The 10635-nt window shown below is 35.5% G+C and overlaps 1 protein-coding gene across 2 annotated transcripts in view; it reads right to left on the bottom strand.

Moving 5' to 3' along the window:
- The window catches only part of sick (sickie), a 295306-nt gene extending 284677 nt beyond the window's left edge, over window positions 1-10629 (bottom strand). Inside the window, exon 1 of one of the 2 annotated variants that reach the window (XM_076531057.1) lies at window positions 10260-10629. The gene's annotated coding sequence lies outside the window, so the exon portion shown is untranslated. The remainder of the gene's footprint in view (window positions 1-10259) is intronic. The other variant, XM_076531062.1, reaches the window with a different exon arrangement.
- Window positions 10630-10635: the final 6 nt, after the last annotated feature.

A 10635-nucleotide genomic window follows, 5' to 3' on the forward strand; every position in this document is an offset into this window, starting at 1 on the left:
AAAGGAGATCGTTACATCACTGTAAAGTATAATCATGTTGTGCATGCAACGTGCAAAATACGTTGCGTAACTACATTTTTGGTTTCCTTGAAAATATATATGAAAAGATTCAAGCTTGATCTTTCGTTCCAGTCGAAACCCAAGTTCCGTATTATACGACCTTGCGATCCCAATTTTTTTGCTATATTAATTAATATGGTATAGAGACATACTTTCACAACTTTAGAAGTGATCATTTGTTAAGATTCAGTTATTTGAAAATAAATTTGATATCTTTGATCTTTAAAAAATAATGAATTTTAATATTTGAAATTTTGAAAGTTTCAATAATTCAAAAATTGTGAAGTGTCAAAGTTAAAGGATCTTTTTTAATTCCAAAATGCAAAGGTACCAGAATTGAAGAATATCGATATTTTTAAGTTTCGAAGTTGAAAACTTTCAAAATTCTTAAGTCCTAAAATGGTGAGAAGTCCCAATATCTCTATATCCCAATATCGCTACGTCCAAATATCCCTACGTTCCAATATCCCTACGTCCCAATGTCCCTACGTCCCAATATCCCTACGTCCCAATATCCCTACGTCCCAATATCCCTACGTCCCAATATTCCTGCGTCCCAATATCTCTACATCCCAATATCTCTATATCCCAATATCACTACGTCCAAATATCCGTACGTCCCAATATTCCTGCGTCCCAATATCTCTACATCCCAATATCACTACGTCCAAATATCCCTACGTCCCAATATCCCTACGTCCAAATATCCCTACGTCCCAATATTCCTGCGTCCCAATATCTCTACATCCCAATATCTCTATATCCCAATATCACTACGTCCCAATATCCCTACGTCCCAATATCCCTACGTCCCAATATTCCTACGTGCCAATATCCCTACGTCCCAATATCCCTACGTCCCAATATCCCTACGTCCCAATATCCCTACGTCCCAATATCCCTACGTCCCAATATTCCTACGTGCCAATATCCCTACGTGCCAATATCCCTACGTCCCAATATCCCTACGTCCCAATATCCCTACGTCCCAATATCCCTACGTCCCAATATCCCTACGTCCCAATATTCAAAATTCGCTTTTCCGTCTAAAGCAAAAATTTGCTACGAACCTACCAAGGTTAACTTTTTACTGCCCACTTCAAATCAATAAACAACCCAATAAAAATAAAAAATAAAAAGGTTCAGTAAACAGAAGTAATTCGCACGGGAAAGTAGTGGGTTGACTTTCAGGAACAAGGTTGCTCGATCCCGTCTGTCGTGTCCCGGGTTCCTTCCCTCTTTGACGTGGACATATGGTATTCCACTTTTCATAGCGTTGAACCCTGTGAGAACCGGAAAGAGACAGGCAACGAGAGATCAGAATATTCGAAGGAAAGAAAAAGGGGAGTGCGGATAATCATAGAGGAAGACAGAGAACGATAAGGTAAGAGAAAAGGACGAGAATATCGGTCAACGAAGAGCAACGATATAACGGAGGAGCGAATCCCTGAGAAAGATTAATATCTCTATCAGAGAAGTTCAGCAGAACGGGCCATTTATCTACCTACGAAGCCTACAAACACCGCCCTATTCCAAACTCGCTCTTCGACCGCCATTTTCTCGACAAATCTTGCCAACAGTTCGCCCTTTGAAGAAGTTTATTTAACTCGCCACCCCAGCGAACCGTGGCGAAGAAATCTGTGAGGCTGGTTTGCAGAAAAAAGGGAGGGTGCAAGGAAAACTACAGTGTCCAGATAGCGGTGATTCGCAAGCCGGATGTGACCGGGGAAATTTGATTTGACGCTCCGCGTTTGGAAACAGCGGGCTCCTAATAAATTCTGATTGATCTCATCTGTACCATGTGTCATCGAAATACAGTACGACAGGCTCGTATTGTCGATCACGTTCGATTTGTCCACGAGATTTATTGTCCCGGGAATGAGATCAAAAAACTTCATATGGGTACCAAAGAGTGGACTTTCAAAAATCTTTTATTTGTACTCTGATGACGAATGATGATTAACTCCTTCCTGTGCCATTTATTTATCAGATGCGTCAATCAAGACTAACTGTTTAGGACTATAACATTAAAACGAACAAAGAAAATTAAAATGTGCGTATTTTGTATTCAAGGATCCTTGATAATGCAACTTATAGTTGGACCTAAATTTTAAGTTGAAGAGTATTCAAAATTTTAGTAAGGTTTCTCACATTTGAGCTGTAAGTCGCGAGTGAGACTCGTCAAAGTACAGGAAGAGGTTAAAACTTTGTGTTAATGCTTCTATAATGACAAGTTCATGTAAGGAGACACATTCTGTGAGGAGACAATTTCTCAATTTCCCAGTGTCAAAATCCTCATCTTCATAAATGTTAAAACTTTGCAAGTACACAAAATTTCTAGACCTAAACTTGAAATCCTCCCAATATTTAAAAATAAAAAGAAGACTTAAATTTTTGAGAATGACCAGTAGTCCAAAGGTGTACGCTAAGACGATAGCAGGAAAAGGATCGCAAAAATGATACAGTAACCCATAATTTGCGATAAGGTTAAATCTAAAATATGCCGCAATAAGCAATGACAAAGTCGATTAAGCGCGAACGTAGCGAGTAAATTAAACTCTATCTCTATCTCGACTAGTCTTTGCGGTCGTAGCAGTCTACGATTATGTCGCGACACACGCGATGCAGTCCCACAAACTTAGCTGGCACCCCCACGGAGATACTCGGAAATGCAAAACATCGATAATACGTAGCATCGTGCGAAATTACTTTGATCTTAACTAATAACGATGCCCGGGTTATTGTTCAACTTATGGCCATTTCTGTGTCGTACGATCTCAGATACGCAAATTGCGACTTGATATTTCAGCAGATCCTACGTTTTGTTCCGGTAAATTATTCTGTCTTCTGTAGATAAAACTACATCATTATCTTAAGTGTACGATTTTGACGTTGCGTTCGGTAAATGCATACAAATGGACATGATAAGTGGACAAAATGGTTCGCGGTGAGCCGATCATTAATAACTGAGAACGACACCGGGACCACCAAGGAAGGAATCTTTTATTGTACGATTTAATGGCAAGGTCAAGCGAGGCTCGTTGACTTCGTACATAACAAGTCGCTTTACAGTTTCAAACTTTTATTTATTTCTTTGGTTACATGTTTACAATTCTTCTTTAGTGCAGTCCATTTCCTGGTTCAATGTCTCTACATTCCCAATATCCTCGCTTAAAAATCGACATAATAAAAAACGAAAATATTCCAAAAAAAAAGTCACTGAAAGATTAAAGTGCATGTAAATTTTGGACAATGAAAGAATTCGCTCGAATTTCCCTATCGAGAGATTGGCGGGCAATCTGAAAACACCAAAAGCACCTTTCCTCCTACGAAAACGTTTCTCCTCAGGTGAGATAGCACGGAAGTGCACACCGTGAAACCGAGTACATTTGTACGGATGTCTTTATCGCTTTATGAGCCCCATAAAGTGCTGTTGTCGGTCGTGCTGCCTTTGTATCTGAACTGGTGCCAGTGAAAAGGGAGCGAGAACGAGAGAAAGGAGCATTTAGCCATTGTTTATGCGCCTCATTATGTATACCGTTTGTCGTCGATGTTGACTCTTAATGCGTGTACACGCGTAGAACGCGGGGAGGAGCGCAACGAGAAGAAGAAAGAGAAAGGAGAAGAAAAAAAAATGAAGAAAGGTGATTTATGAAGGTGCGTGAGGGAAAACGGTTCGATAACGAGAGCGATTTAAGTCGATTCAAGCGCGTCCACTTCCCTAACGGAGTCCCAACGGAGATTATTAACGATAGTTCCATTCTAGCTGCGATCATAATGGACTGCTAGATCGAGATCGACGTGCTTCGACAATTATCTCGCGACACTGACATCGGTAATCAATCTAACTGGAAATATTCTACCCTTTATCGCTACGGTGGAAACGGGCTGCTTTTACCGGGTAGACCTCTTTGGAACGCACGGTCTTATCTATGAAATATTACGAATTCATGCCTTTATATTTTTTAATTTTTTTTTTTTGTATATACTAATTTCTGAATTATTAATGTACCTATCGCAAAATTTTTGAATATTTTTAAATATATTTTGATAAAAAAATTTTTGATAATAAATTTACAACTTTAAATTGGAAACTTTGTTTTGAAATTTTTAAAAGAATTCACAGTGAATTTTAAAAATAAAATAAAAGGAAAAAGTGAATTTTTTCATTTTCAGATTCGAATATCGCAAAAATTGTAAAATTGGAAAGTTTTTATTAATAGAGGAATGTAATTTATGTGATGCCTAAATTTGTAAATTTCAAGTTCATAACATTTTAAAAATTCTGAATAACAAAATCTTTATATTGACTTTTTCCAATCCCAAAATTCTTAAATACCCAAATTCTACAATTACCAATTCCTAATTCCCTGAATCTCTAAATTTCCAAATCCATAAATTCTCAAATATCCATAATCGCTAAATTTTTAGTGTTAAAAATTCCTATGTCCTTAAATTTCTAAGTTACCATGTTCTAAAATTAGCAATTTCTATTTTCCTTAATCTACAAATTTCTTAATATTCCCAAATTCCAAAATGCAAATTTTCAACATCCTTAAGTCCCTAAATCTCGCAATTCCCAAATTCTAAAATTATCAATTCTATTTTCTTAAATCCCTAGATCACATAGTTCCTTGTCCCTAAATCCCTAGATCCCATAGTTCCGTGCCTCTAAATCCCTAGATCCCATGGTTCCTTGTCCCTAAATCCTTAGATCCCATAGTTTCATGTCCCTAAATCCCTAGAACCTCATATTCCTACACCCCTAAATTCCCAAATCCTAAAATTACCACTATCTTTTCCCCAAATCCCTAAATTCCCAAATTTAAGTATGACCAATTTCTACTTTTCTAAATCCCTAAATTTTCAAATTTAAAAGTGACCAATTTCTACTTTCCTAAATCCCTAAATTTCCAAATTTAAAAGTGACCAATTCCTATTTTCCTGAATCCCTAAATTTCCAAATTTAAAAGTGACCAATTCCTATTTTCCTAAACCCCTAAATTCCGTAATCCCTAGTCCACATCCAGAACCCACGTAATCCCCAAACTGAGTATCTCAAATCCCTAAATCCTCAAGTTCCAAAATTACCAATATCCTCTTGAATTCCAAATCTCCAAATCCCCAAATCCTCCAATTCCCATAATAACAACCTCTCAAACTTCCCAATATCATCAAAAGTCCCTAACTAAACCCTCGTTTCCCTAAATGTCGAAAACCCCAGCGGACAGTATACATAACGGTATTCGTATTTTATAGGATTCACGATATGGATGGTTAAAGGTTATGATGATTTATCCGGTTAAGGATCTTTGTGAAGCTCGTTCCCGTGGTCGTATTCATTGTTCCGGACCGTAGTGTACCTTATCTTTTCAATATCCGAAAAAATTGCGACGCTTGGACTTGCCTAAACGACATATAACGGCGAGTGCACGGAAACTGTCGTGCCAACGATCCGTACTGCCGATAGCCAGAGAACACGGCCAATAACATCGTTAGTTCGGTCAACCTGGTAAAATGTCCCTGAGTTATCATGACCAACGTGCTGATTCGAACTTTCGATCTCCGATTGTTAACAGCTTTCGCTAAAGAAGCCTGGGATTCCTCCGCAAGGAACGTCGTATTTTAACCCCTTGCCGTATAATTTATTTGTAAGATGGGGCAGTCAAAACTATTCATAGGTATAATGTTTAAGTAATTAATAAAAATAAAAATTTTGTAAATATTTTATATTCGGCGATCTTTGATAATGTAAATTATAGTTGGAGTTGTAGAAACTTTTTACTGAATAGACATTAATTAACAGAACAATATTTTAAACATTTAATATTAAATTTCAAAGGAAATTACATATATTTTTATCGTTTCAAGGATGACATAAGAATGACTGAAAATTAAACAAACATTCGCAACAGTTTTTTACAGATGCGTTTTTCACTTGCAACCCCCATTCATTCTGTTCACAATTCAAGTATATCTATGATCATTAACGGGTTAACTTTATGTTGTTTTGGTTAGGAGAGACAAGGCATGTTTAGTTAAGAAAAATGATACGATATATTCTGGTATTTTAAAGTTTAGGAGCAATGTTTTGTCATATTTTTTTCCAGGGATATTCTTTAGATTATAGTTAAGAGTAGAAGGTTGGATTTTACAATTTTGCTTTAATAAGTTTTTAAAACTTCATAATGAACGGAAGTATGGAAACTTTTTTTAAAATGTCTTTAAAGATACTATCTCATATTTTTAACTACTTCAGAGTCGTAGTTAAGTAGTCGTAACGTGTTAAGGAGGAACAGAAATGAGGTACTTATTTTTACAGAAAGTTCTGAACATATGTATTTTTATATTCATAACTGTGAATGATTTCTGTGGATGTCTGTGAACTGTGAACTGTTTTCTTTCAAAAAGATATTATTTCATCTAATAATAAATTTACAAACCTACAATTTCAAAAAATTACATATTTTGTAAATTTAAATTTGTAAAGTTTCTAAGTTTGAAAATTGGTAATGAAACTAAATTAACTGAATAATTTTTCTTATAATAATTAGAGCACGATTAATACATCGCATGTCGCTAAAGAATTATTGACTACGCAAGTAGGAGAATATTAGGAAAAATAAACTTGAGAGTCATAGTTTATTAGAGTACATGAAAAGTTGCATGTTGCGTTAGAGAATACGTTGATTACGTGCGGAGTATTATAAATGAACCTAGCATGCATCGATTAGATTCAAACGCGCTTGTTAAAGCCTGGATTTTGCCGCTAATTAACCAACAGCCAGTATCACGCACGAAGATTCTTGACAAGCCTAACGTATCTGGTACAAGTTCAACGATGCAAATTAATTCTGCTTAGTATACATTATCTGAATACGGAAATAAGTAAACCTACAAACTTATGAAGCTGAGAATTTCATAACTTGGAATTTTTTATATTTAAAAGAAATTGGAAAACAATTTGGAAAATTGAGCAATTTGAGAAAATTGACAAAATTGAGAAATTTCAGAAATTTTAGAGAATTGAAATATTTCAGGAAACTGAAAAAATTGAAAAAATTGAAAGAATTAAAAGAATTGAAACTATACAAAAATTGAAAAACTGAAGAAAATTGAAAAAATAAAGAAAATTAAAAAAATTAAGAAAATTGAGATAATCAAGAAACTTGACAAATTTAAGAAAATTGAAAAAATTTAAATATTTAAGAAATTTGAAGAAAATAAAATATTTAAGAAATTTAAGAAATTTAAGAAAATTGTGAAAATGAAGGAAATTGAGAATTTGAGAAAATTAGGAATTTTACAAATTTGAGAATGTGGACACTTGATAATTTGGAAATAAGAGAATTTTAAAATATGAGGATTTGAAAAATATGAAAATTTAGAGAATACGAGAATTTCGATATTTGAGAACTGGAATGTTTGTGAATTTGGAAGTTTGAGAATTCGAGAACTTGAAAATTCTCAAAATACAATAATTTGGATTTTTGAGAATTTGCAGAATTTTCAAATTTCAGATTACAAGACTAAAAATTCTCAAACTTACAAATTTCTCAATTTGGTACTTTGAAAATTTAAAAAAATAGAAGCTCACACCTGCTACAATAATTTATTCTAACATCTCCCTAAAAAATCCCCAAAACCTACAAATCCCCGGAACCTACTCTAAACACCCCTATACCAAAAATCAATCCGCACACCACGAACACGAAAAAAAAAAAAAGAAATTCACCCGACGAAAGGATGACTGACAGGGTGCTAACATCCCTGTCCCGTCAGATAAGATGAAAAACAAAATGGTTCGAGTCGGTACGAGGCAAAGTGGTCGCTGCAAAGGAGAAAGCATGTGCAGGGAGAAGTTACTCTTGTAATTATACTGCAGACGAATGCCAGGACATTCATCACTTCCAACGTATTTAATGTGTGTGAGTTAAATACGTACGACAGGCACGCTAGCCGAGCTCGACTAACAGTCACGCTAACAAATTAACGCTGATGCGTTAAATGTTCGCGCCGAGTGCCAAGCCGGAAGATCGTGCTTGTTTCCTCTTCAAGTGGACGAGATCGGGCTCGGTGCTTTGATCTCTTTGAGCATCCGTGTAAAATCTCTTCCCTCTCGTTATAACGTTATTAACACGCACGGTACTAACGACGCACCGCATGCGTCTTATCTTATCGCAGCTACGCAGCTGACCGCTCGCTCCACATGGACTACGTGGACTTGCGTGAAATGGAGTTGGATAGAAACAAGCATTGAATTTACCATGAGTTTCGTTTCTTATGTAAGCGAATAGGGAAATTCACGGTTAATCGCGATAGGAGAAATGACCTTGACCTCGTCCTTGAATTATGTTCTCAAGGTCAACGGTCTTTCACACTTTCGAACACGAGATGGATGATGATAGACAGGTTATTAGAAATACTTAAATTAAAATATTTGGAGATATAGACATAGTGGATTTAGGGATCTAGGGACTTGCGAATTTGGAAAGTTGCGAATTTTTGGATGTAGGGAATTTAGAATCGGGGACAATTGAGAAATTGGGAATTTTAGAACCCAGGAAATTTTAGAATCTAGGGAATTTTAGAATCTACGAAAATGTAGAATCTAGGCAATTTTAGAATCTACAGAAATGTAGAATCTAGTGAATTTTAGAGTCCAGGAAATTTTAGAATCTAGGGAATTTTAGAGTCTACGAAATTTTAGAATCTAGGGAATTTTAGAATCGGAGAAATATAGAATTCGGGGAATTTAGCATCTAGGGAATTTGAGAATTCCGGATATTTGGTATTTGGAAAATTTAGAATCTGGGAAATTAAGTTTGGAAATTTAGAGTAACCTAAAAATTTAAATTTTGAAAATTGAGAGTTTCCTAATTCAGAAGTTTGAAAAATTGGAAATTTAGGAATTGAGGATATTTTCAGAATTGGTAATTCAAGGATTAAAAGTTTGAGAATTCAGAAACTTAACACAAGTAAAAATTTTCAAATTTTCTTTCGTAATAAAAAAAACATAATGAAACTAATTTGCTATAATAATCATAAAGCTAGAATGCATAAGAAAGCTCGAATCCTACGTAATCGTTAAAGCTGACGAAACATTATGAAACAGAGTTGAACGGGGCCATCCACTGTAGGAGAAAACATAAAAAATATGTAATCCCAGTCTCTGTACGTAAATACGTGCGTATATTTACGTACATATAAACTTTTACGACAGCACGAAAAAAAAAAATGAAAATACTCGTACAAGGAAGAATCGCCAAATTTGGTCAGATTAATCGGGTATGGTGTTCAATAAAGTTGAAGATGTACACATCAAGCAAGAAGGAAATATCACGATCAATGAATGTCACGCGTCTTCGCTTTTAAACCATAAAGTAAAATGAAGGGTTGATGGATAACGTGTAAGGTTAGGGATAAAACTTTATAACTGTTAATCCGGCACGAAAGAAGTATCGCATTACAGTTTCTGGGTAAATAGCTTCTTCAGTTTCGCTAAATTATCGCCTAAAATACCTTTTAACCACTTTACTTCAGCTTGTACAGTAAAGGTTAAAAACTGGGGATCTTAAAATTTCACTTTCTAAATTTAAATACTTGAAATTTTATAAATTTTTATTTTTTTATAAGTATAAAGTTTGAAGTATCTACGTATTTAAAAATCCTGAAATAAATTAATGTGTAAAAGAATAAGTTTAAGTGTATATTCATTACATGTATTTTTATTCGATGTAAAAGACTGTACGAATTTGTACGGTAATATTTCATATCGCGACCATCAACGTTGATCGATATTGCACGGTAATCGAAGCGTGACCGTAGTTTACGTATAATAAACCGATATCGGGTACTTAGTTCGACTTGAATATCCAAACGTAAAATAAATTGCGTCATATTAACTGCAGTTACCCAAATGTATCTTATAAAACAAATAAAACATCTTTCGTATCAAATATAACCTCTTATTTTTACTGTTAACGCGCCTTACTACCGAACTGCGCATTAAAGTTGGAGCGCAATTTAAATTTAAAATGTAACGGATCGATTGGCAATCTTAAGCATTACTTGTCCCAGATTTTCGGTTATTTTTCACTGACTCATTAATTTTGACTTCAATTATAACTTAAGGTTGCACAATCGTGTCACAAAGTACCTTTATTTCGCTAAAATATATGTACAAAATTAAAACTCACCTGATTATAGGAGCATGTTATGCTAATCACCACGCAGTGGACCTCGTGTCGTCGGTTGATATGTTTAATTTCCTTGGACACACATACACGCACCCACCCACGCACTTGTCACGATATGTATCATTTGCAGTTTAGGCGAAATTTGAAATCGCGAGAGAACACGATACAGGACGGTTCGCGGTCAAGAATAAATGAAAATGAGAGTGACGAAAGCAGAGGGAAGCACAAAAGAGGTGAGCGGCGAGCTGCGTGGTAAGCAGCCACCCTCACGGCAGGCGCGCGAGTCTACGACTGAACCTATTCTACTCTGTACTCGTTACCGGCGACGTGCGCCGACATCACTCGAAACGACTCGTCCTTTGAGAACTCTGTATAC

This window comes from Megachile rotundata, chromosome 4 (assembly GCF_050947335.1).
Source record: "Megachile rotundata isolate GNS110a chromosome 4, iyMegRotu1, whole genome shotgun sequence".
NCBI classification, from domain to species: Eukaryota; Metazoa; Arthropoda; class Insecta; order Hymenoptera; family Megachilidae; genus Megachile; species Megachile rotundata.